The following is an 8,528-nucleotide window of genomic DNA, read 5'->3' on the forward strand; positions in this document are numbered from 1 at the left end:
AATCTTCGCACGTGCTTTTTCTCAACGCGGTAATATATATTTACGTTTTATGACAGACAATTCGAATATCTACAAATCTCTCACTATGCCAGGATAATTGCCTTGAGTTTTAAATGTTTGCTGTCGAAATTCCGTGTTCGATTCCCTTCATGAACACACGTACAGTGTGTGAAGACTATTCTCGGCACCTACCGTCTCACTCACTCACTCACTCACTCTCTCGTTCACTCACCAACCAACTCACTCACTCACAGTCTCTCTCATAGGAATCTTACTTGGGGATATTGGCGTCGTGGTGTATTCAGCAGATGACGTCATCATTTCTGATGTACTGTAGTGTATTGATGACGTAGACGGCATAATATAGGACGTGCTAACAACGTCGTAGTTTTTCAGTATGAAAAATAGATCGGACACAGGAAGCAACTCGAAATCGGAGAGAATCACGTGTGGCTCAGATTTGTGAAGCGTATCTATGGCAACTTGTCGAAGTGCATCTGGGTACTGACTTGTAAAGTCCACGTGGAAGGTTATCGAATCTGGATTTGACCTGGACAAACGTAAAACAATGATAGAACTATGTTATTAAAAAAATGTATTTTGAGGGTGAAGGGTATGAACAAATGTTATTATCAAATTGAATGGGGTTTTTTGCGGTTAACTTGCCAGAGGGACAAGTTAATATTTTTGTCGATTTTCACGACCCTTGACGGGAGTTTGTTTCAGCCTAAATGTTAGGATTACAAAATGTCATATTTTCGATTAAAAGTCTTCTTTATTGGGCCGTTGAATACCATTAGCTTATATTAGGTTAACGGCGGAGCCTATTCATCATTATCTAATCGGTTTTAAAATTATCTCATCAATTTTAAGATGACCGTCGTTAAATTGTTTAATTATGGCTCCATGATCCAATGATATGATTAAAACAAAAAATATGGCAACTGTTAACATCAAAGCCTTATTTTACCCAAACTCGTTTACTGCGCATGACTCGAACACGTGACCAAGGACCGCAGTGCGACGATAAATCATCCTGAGCTGAAAGTAGAGGTCAGAGTTCAGATTGCATAGCGCCTTCTACCGGTGACCTTGATCCGAAATAAATAAGGTCAGATTAAAGACGTATGGCGTGTTTACAGAGTTGTTAGATGCGTTTGATTAAACCGTGATTGAAATTAGTTGTGCCGGCAGAAGGGAAAGATGGACTCCAGAACACAATGCCAGACGCCAGGAATTTTTCCTTAGCGAGTTCAACACAGGCATATTGTGTTTTTTCGTGGTTTGATTCAAACAACGATTTCCTAGCTTAAAACCAACGGCGTCAAACAAATTGTTTTCACTGGCTTTGACTGACGGAATTGCATTACGTGATACTGGCGCTGAACACTCTCGTCTCATGTTTGAAAATTATTCCCTGGAATTAAACAACACATTTTGACAGCTGTCCCTTATGACACACGTTTTTTAGAACTCGATTACCGTTTCATTTCAGGACAAGATTGGATTTGAATAAATACGTGAACACACTGTAAGGTGGGTGATTCCAAAGCGAATGAAAGAGACAAAACCATTTCCGTGATCATAAGAAATATCTGGGATTCCGACTATGATTATGATGTGTTCAGACGATTAATTAGTGATGATACCAGGTGTTGGCAAACGTTCAGCGTATCCTGGCAAACAGGATGCAACGTCACAAACACATGCATATGCAAGTCAAGTGTTTAGCTTAACAAGCTCGGGAACATATGGTACAAGTCAAAATAAGTAATTGCATCGGTCATCATTGATGCGTCACTGACTGACTGACAGACTGAGTATGGTTTTTACGCCGCTTTTAGCAATATTCCAGCAATATCACGGCGGGGGACACCAGAAATGGGCTTCACACATTGTACCCATGTCGGGAATCGAACCCGGGTCTTCGGCTTGACGTATTTGGAAATGTCCTCCATACGTCTATCATAAAGCATCATTTAATTTGCTTGAATATAATTTTATGATATATATTCATGAATTTAAATGGTCTACAAGTTAAATATGTTGGAATATATCCGATTTGACACAATTAAACATAATTAAAGTATATGTTTAAAGTCTTGATAACGAATATCTGAATATAATTACCGTCTCACACAACTTGGCTTGGATGTTTCTGAAGTCCCCGGATGTAGGGAATGCCAACGACGGCGAATACAGAAAGTCATACAGGAAGTACGTCATTTGAATGGTCATGTGACCTGGAAAAGGGAGAACACTCTCACAAGTCACGGATACCTGTGTTTCGGGACACTTGACCCTCGCAGGCAAGCATTGGTAGTAGGACAGATGACAGCGAAGTGACGAGAGTAAATGTGAGTTTGCCCATTGTGTCAGTGTTCTAACGTATGAGGAACGTCATAAGTGGCTATCGTGACACCTATGTGGAGGAAGCGTGTGTGGCCCAGTCGACGACGGCGCCGTATTTCGCTGTGCAGAGTTATGTCCCTTGGGTACGGGGCCAAAAACAATCATGAGTCTGCATGTAGGTTTGTTAGCACAAAACCCGTGGTTTTACGTTAAGTGGCGTTGGAACTCACTCACACTTGATAGTTGAATATAAAACTGGACCAAGCAATACACTAGAAAAACTGGTACATTCATTTTGTTTGTTTGTTTGTTTATTTGTTGTTTAACGCCGCACTCAGCAATATTCAAGCTATATGACGGCGGTCTGTAAATAATCGAGTCTGGACCAGACAATCCAATGTCTGACATCATGAGCATCGATACACGCAACTTGGATACGATGACATGCATCAACTAAGTCAGCGTGCCTGACCACCCGATCCCGTTAGTCGCCTCTTACGACAAGCATAGTTGCCTTTTACGGCAAGCATGGGTTGCTGAAGACCTATTCTACCCCGGATCTTCATAAAACATTCGAGACAAGCGAGTTCGACATATGGAATAAAAGTACTTGACACATGGAACCAATTTTATCAAGGAGTGCCACATTAAAATACAGCTAAAATGTAAAAATAAATTAAATGAAGAAATTATATACGCCCCGATAATTATTGACCTTTCGAATTCTCATACCTGGAGCAATTGACATATATGATGATGTCAGTGATGGCTTCACCACGTGAGTGACTGTCTGTGCAGGTGGCACTACCGTTACAGTTTTTATTTCCGGTGGAAGGGTTATGTTTCGTAGCAGGAAGAGCATTCCACCAGCCGGCATAACTTCATATAGTGTGTTTCTCGCTCCAGTCACGTTATAACGAGGGAGCTGAGACTCGAGGGAGCGTTTCGTCACTTCTCGCAGTGTCGGGGAATCGCGTGTCTTGAAGACAACGCTGAATGTTATACTGGAGGGATCGGTGCTGGGAAATAGAAACAGTTTTGACATGATAGATTTATTATGATAACTCTCTTGGGATTGAGATCCAAGAGCAGTCACAACAAACGTGTTTATTCATAGGAAGAACTTATTTTGGATATAATGAATTGATCGTCCCTTTCAGTTGGCTGCATCGTCAGCCTCAAACAGACTAACGTTTGGACGATGTTGATTTTTCACTTGTTTGGACAATTGTGAGTTATTGTTTACTTGTTTGGACAATGGTGACTGTTCAGTGGTTTGGACAATGGTTAGTGATTGTTTAATTGTTTGGACAATTGTGAGTGATTGTTTACTTGTTTTAACAATGGTGATTGTTCAGGAGTTTGGACAAAGGTGATTGCTCAGTAATTTGAACAATGGCGAGAGATTGTTTACTTGTTTGAACATTGGTGATTGTTCAGGAGTTTGAACAATAGCGAGAGATTGTTTACTTGTTTGGACAACGGTGGTTGTTCATTAGTTTGGACAATGGTGATTGTTGGTTAGTTTGGACAAGGGTGATTGTTCATTAGTTTGGACAATAGGGATTGTTTTACTTGTGCGGACAATGATGATTGTTCACAAGTTTGGACAATGGTGATTTTCATTATTTTGGACAATGGTGATTGTTCAGTAGTTAGGACAAGCGTGATTGGTCATTAATTTATACATTGGTTATTGTTCACTAGTTTCGACAAAGGTAATTGTTCACTTGTTTGGACAGTGGTGATTGTTCACTTGATTGAGATTAATATCACTGGGAAAACGCACAATACAAAGAGATATACCAGTTCACATGAATTCACCGATTACGGAAACAAATGAAACAAGATCTTTACCTGAAGACATTGATCTCGCAGTTAAAGTACAGGCTCTCCAACACAGGGGTTCTGCTGTACACACGGGTGAGCTGAGGAACACGGTAAACTATGTCAGTGAAACATGTTGACTAAAACATCAGGTAACTCATATCGATCACAAAGATTTACTTCTGTGAAATTTTAGTATTTGGAGTGTTCGCCACATAATAATGTCTATTTTCCTGCGGAGTAAACGTCGATTTTCATGTAAAAATGTCCCCTTTCCCCGCATGAGCGTTCCCAAACATTTTCCGTCAGCATAATTTGTAAAACGGCTTTTGCATGTGAAAGTAGACCACATGTTTTTTATAACTACTTCTTCATTATCTTTAAACATGTTGTTTACTTTGTAATCCCTCAACTTCAAGGAATGCCTATCCAACTAATTATGTGTACGTGATCAAAGGGAGGCATCCTCTGTATCTCCATCATATTCAGAATAATTGAGAGCATAGACACAGGAATCCGTCTACCTTTCATCCTCTTTATATCCAGGGCTCGCATTGCGGTAAACTTGGATCCCTTCCCGTGGTTCTCGCGATGTCAGATTACCCGCCCTTGATTTTCCTCACCCAATTCGATTTGCTACTCTGCTCAGTCTAACTGACCAATCAGAATGCGATTTACAAACCAGCCTCAATGTTTGGTTAGCGACATCAACGACATGGCGCCCAGTCCTTTCGATTGCGATAGCGTTTGCGAGAAATTCAACATTGAAAAATTGATTTACACACACAAAAAAGTCCTCAAACATTTTGCATGCAACTAAAAATAAAGTGAGCTATGAATATACGCCGCAATAAAAGGACATGTCTGGAACAGAAAGTAAGATCTTACAAGAAATCGTTAATAATCCACCAGTTTTTAAGAGTTCTCTCCCCCTACAAAACCTACCCCCCGACAGAGGGCAGTCTGATAACTCCGGAAGTGATATTAGCTTGGGTGGATGAAACTTTGTTTTGAGTTATCTCCCCCTACAGAAAGTTATTAAGAGTTCTCTCCCCGTACATGACCTACCTCCCGACAGAGGGCAGCCTGGTAACTCCGGAAGAGGTCTGAGCCTGGGTCACTGAGGCTGGGTGTCTGGGTGAAGCGGTGCAGCCTGTAGGTCAAGGGCACGGTGGCCAGAGCTGAACAAACACAGCAAGAGCAATAGTGGTAGAGACAAAACCAAGGGAACTGTTTATTGTTTGTTGTTTAACGCCAGACTCAGCAATATTCCAGCTATATGGCGACGGTCTGTAAATAATCGACTCTGGGCCAGACAATCAAGTGATTGACATCATCAGCATCGATCCACACAATTGGGAAACGATGACATGCATCAACCAAGTCAGCGAGCTTGACCACCCGATCCCGTTAGTCGCCTCTTAGGGCAAGAATGGGTTGATCAAAAGCTATGCTGACCCGGGTTTTGATGGGTACGAAGGGAAATGTGTTTAAATAGTGAAAACATACAACATTAGCTGTCCTCAAGATTATTTTCAAATGGCCATGCAGATGTACATGTGAGGACTATGAAGACACATATCAATCCATGACTAGTGGCTGGAGAAGTCGTGCTACAGGCACAATTACGGGTAGGAATACGCGTAAGGAGAAATGACGACTATGTTTGATCTGTGTAGGAAATCGAGGTGAACAATACGGCTGCTGTAACTTCTTTGAGTGGCATTTAGAAGTTGGAGTGATGAAGTAATCTGTGTTCTGTGATGCTGCGTTCGGTTTCTAGAATGCTTTTGAGTTTAGCATAGTAGAACAAGCCAGGTCCCAACAAAGGAAAGAGTCAACAGTGATCCAGGAAATGTCCCAGATTAATGAAGTAATAACAGGAAAAAGCCTCAAGGATATTCCATATCGTGCAATTAAATGCAGTTCTTTCAAGAGAAATATAAACCGATGTCCGACTTCAGTGTATTTGGGGAAAGTTTGTATTAATCCTTTAGCAATGCTCTTAAAATGGCTTTAAAATGGTGCATATGGAATATGAAGAATAGTATGTCTAACCAGCGGTATCCCATTTAATGACATAAAAACAACGTTTAGAAGCAACCGACACATTAATCCACCTCCGTGTAACTTCGTGAATACAGGTCATGTAAGTACGCCAGTACAGGTCATGTAACTACGTCAGTACAGGTCATATAACTACGTCAGTACAGGTCATGTAACTAATTCAATACATGTCATGTAACAGGTCAGGTAATTACGTGAATAGAGGCTATTGTTTATACTTACGACCATCGTATACAGAAGAAGATTCCACTGAAATTGAAGATACAAAGTGTGACATGAGCAGTCAGGAATATTACAGCAGTCAAAAAGTTATCGAGTCTGTGGCAGACAAACCAGAGGTTGATTAAATGAGCATCGTTATAAGCCGGCATTCAATGACGCACCATCAGACAGGATACATGGAAACTCATAATAACTCATGGTACAGTGGACGCCCCGGTGGTTGAGTGGGTTAGATCGCTGCCTTTGTGTACCGGCGATGAGTATTGGTTCAAATCCCGGATGGGACTCAACCGCCCGAAATATACTAGAACTACGAAAGTGTAATCCCAAATACAACATGCGTTACATTTGACCACTCTTTAAAAAGCATAATCGTACTTTTTTAAACATTCATTAATGTTCATAGTTAACGTACACGTGTTATCTGAAAAAAGTAAAACAAACTTATACCTGATGATGACGTCATTTCGAATGATGACGTCGTTGCCCACTGTACTGAACTGGTTGCCATGGTGATGTTTGTCGGCACCAGTGTGACGTATATATCACCAGGCAGCACCAAGAGATCACCGACCCGGTAGTAGAGTTTCCTCCCTATTTGCACGACCCTGGCGTGCCTCCTGATAACGGTGTTGACCGAGTCCTGTAGCCCCTTGAAATCTGATCCCCTGAACACCAGATTGAAGTACAGCATCGTGCTGGGACTGAAAGGGGAAATTACCAAACTGATTACGCATTCATGAAGCAACCTAATACTTCGCACAACTACATTCTACATTTATATCACTTTCATATTTCGCGTTCAGCAGCTGGCCAACGAGGCAAATGCCCCCTAGGAACCATTTTGGGTCCAAAGGAAATATCAAATTTAAATGAACTACCTATGAATATTACGAGACATGTTCAAATGGTTGGCAAAATAGCCACATTCTGTCACAACGTGCAATGCTAACATTGATGAAACATGCCTAATTTTCGAACTACAGAAGAAAATCTCAGCATAAGCATGAGCTGAACACCCGAACAAGCATCTTTATCACAGCTGATGCTAATAACCTTTCATATTGATGTTATATACCGACCCATCTTTGTTATATTATTTTTTATTGCATCGTTATGCCATAATATGAAACACAAAATTCGAATTCAAAAATAGTTGAGAGAAAAAGTTATAACGAATATGTTAAGTACATGTACTTAATGGCGTGCTACGATAAATGACTGTGTGCGAATCACGTCAAATAGAATACTCAAAATCAACGTTGTTTCCTGTAAAAAAACGTTTTGAGGTTGCTGCAGTCGATTTGTCCTTGACATTAAGAGTTCACCGTTTTGATTACCTGATAGCCGTGACGTCACAATCGTCATACCGGGATGAAAACTCGCTCAGACTGTAAAACCGTCGAAGCTGCAACACACATATAGTCGTCAAGGTTACACTACTCTCAACTCTCGCGGGAACTCTGTACTCTCGTGATAACTTCATTATTGTGTCCCAAATAGCATCTGAGTCGACAATAATGTAATAAAAGACAAAAGACATAGTACAATACTTAATAAAAAGAGACATTCGACAGGATTTCCCCGCAACTCACATCGTCACAGAAAAGCGAAGCGTGTCTCTTAAAGGTCAAGGTCGACGGGTCGCCAAGGTCATCAGTGTAGGTCAAGTTGTAGAGCTTGAGATAGGTATCGAGACGAACACCATCTAAATGTGGAAGAGTATTCTTTAAGATAAATACGTTTCACATGTACATTAGTTATTATTATCATTATTATTATTATTATTATTGTAGTAATTATTGATTGGATTTGACAACAAGTTACGAAAGTTTTCAAAACGTTACTAGGCTGAAAACTGCCAATGAAACACTGACAACTTTGGGTTCAAAACACATGTATAACACCCGTATCAACTACATCACCATCGAATAACCATTTCTTGTTTGTTTGATTTTTAGCCACCATCAAACAAGGGTGTATACCTTATTTTGTCCGGCAGTGTATAGTAAGTCCTACTGGTTTATGGTTTATACTGATGGCCTACTATGGTAATATCT

Source organism: Haliotis cracherodii, unplaced genomic scaffold (genome assembly GCF_022045235.1).
Source record: "Haliotis cracherodii isolate W230 unplaced genomic scaffold, xgHalCrac1.p SCAF_7, whole genome shotgun sequence".
NCBI lineage: Eukaryota > Metazoa > Mollusca > Gastropoda > Lepetellida > Haliotidae > Haliotis > Haliotis cracherodii.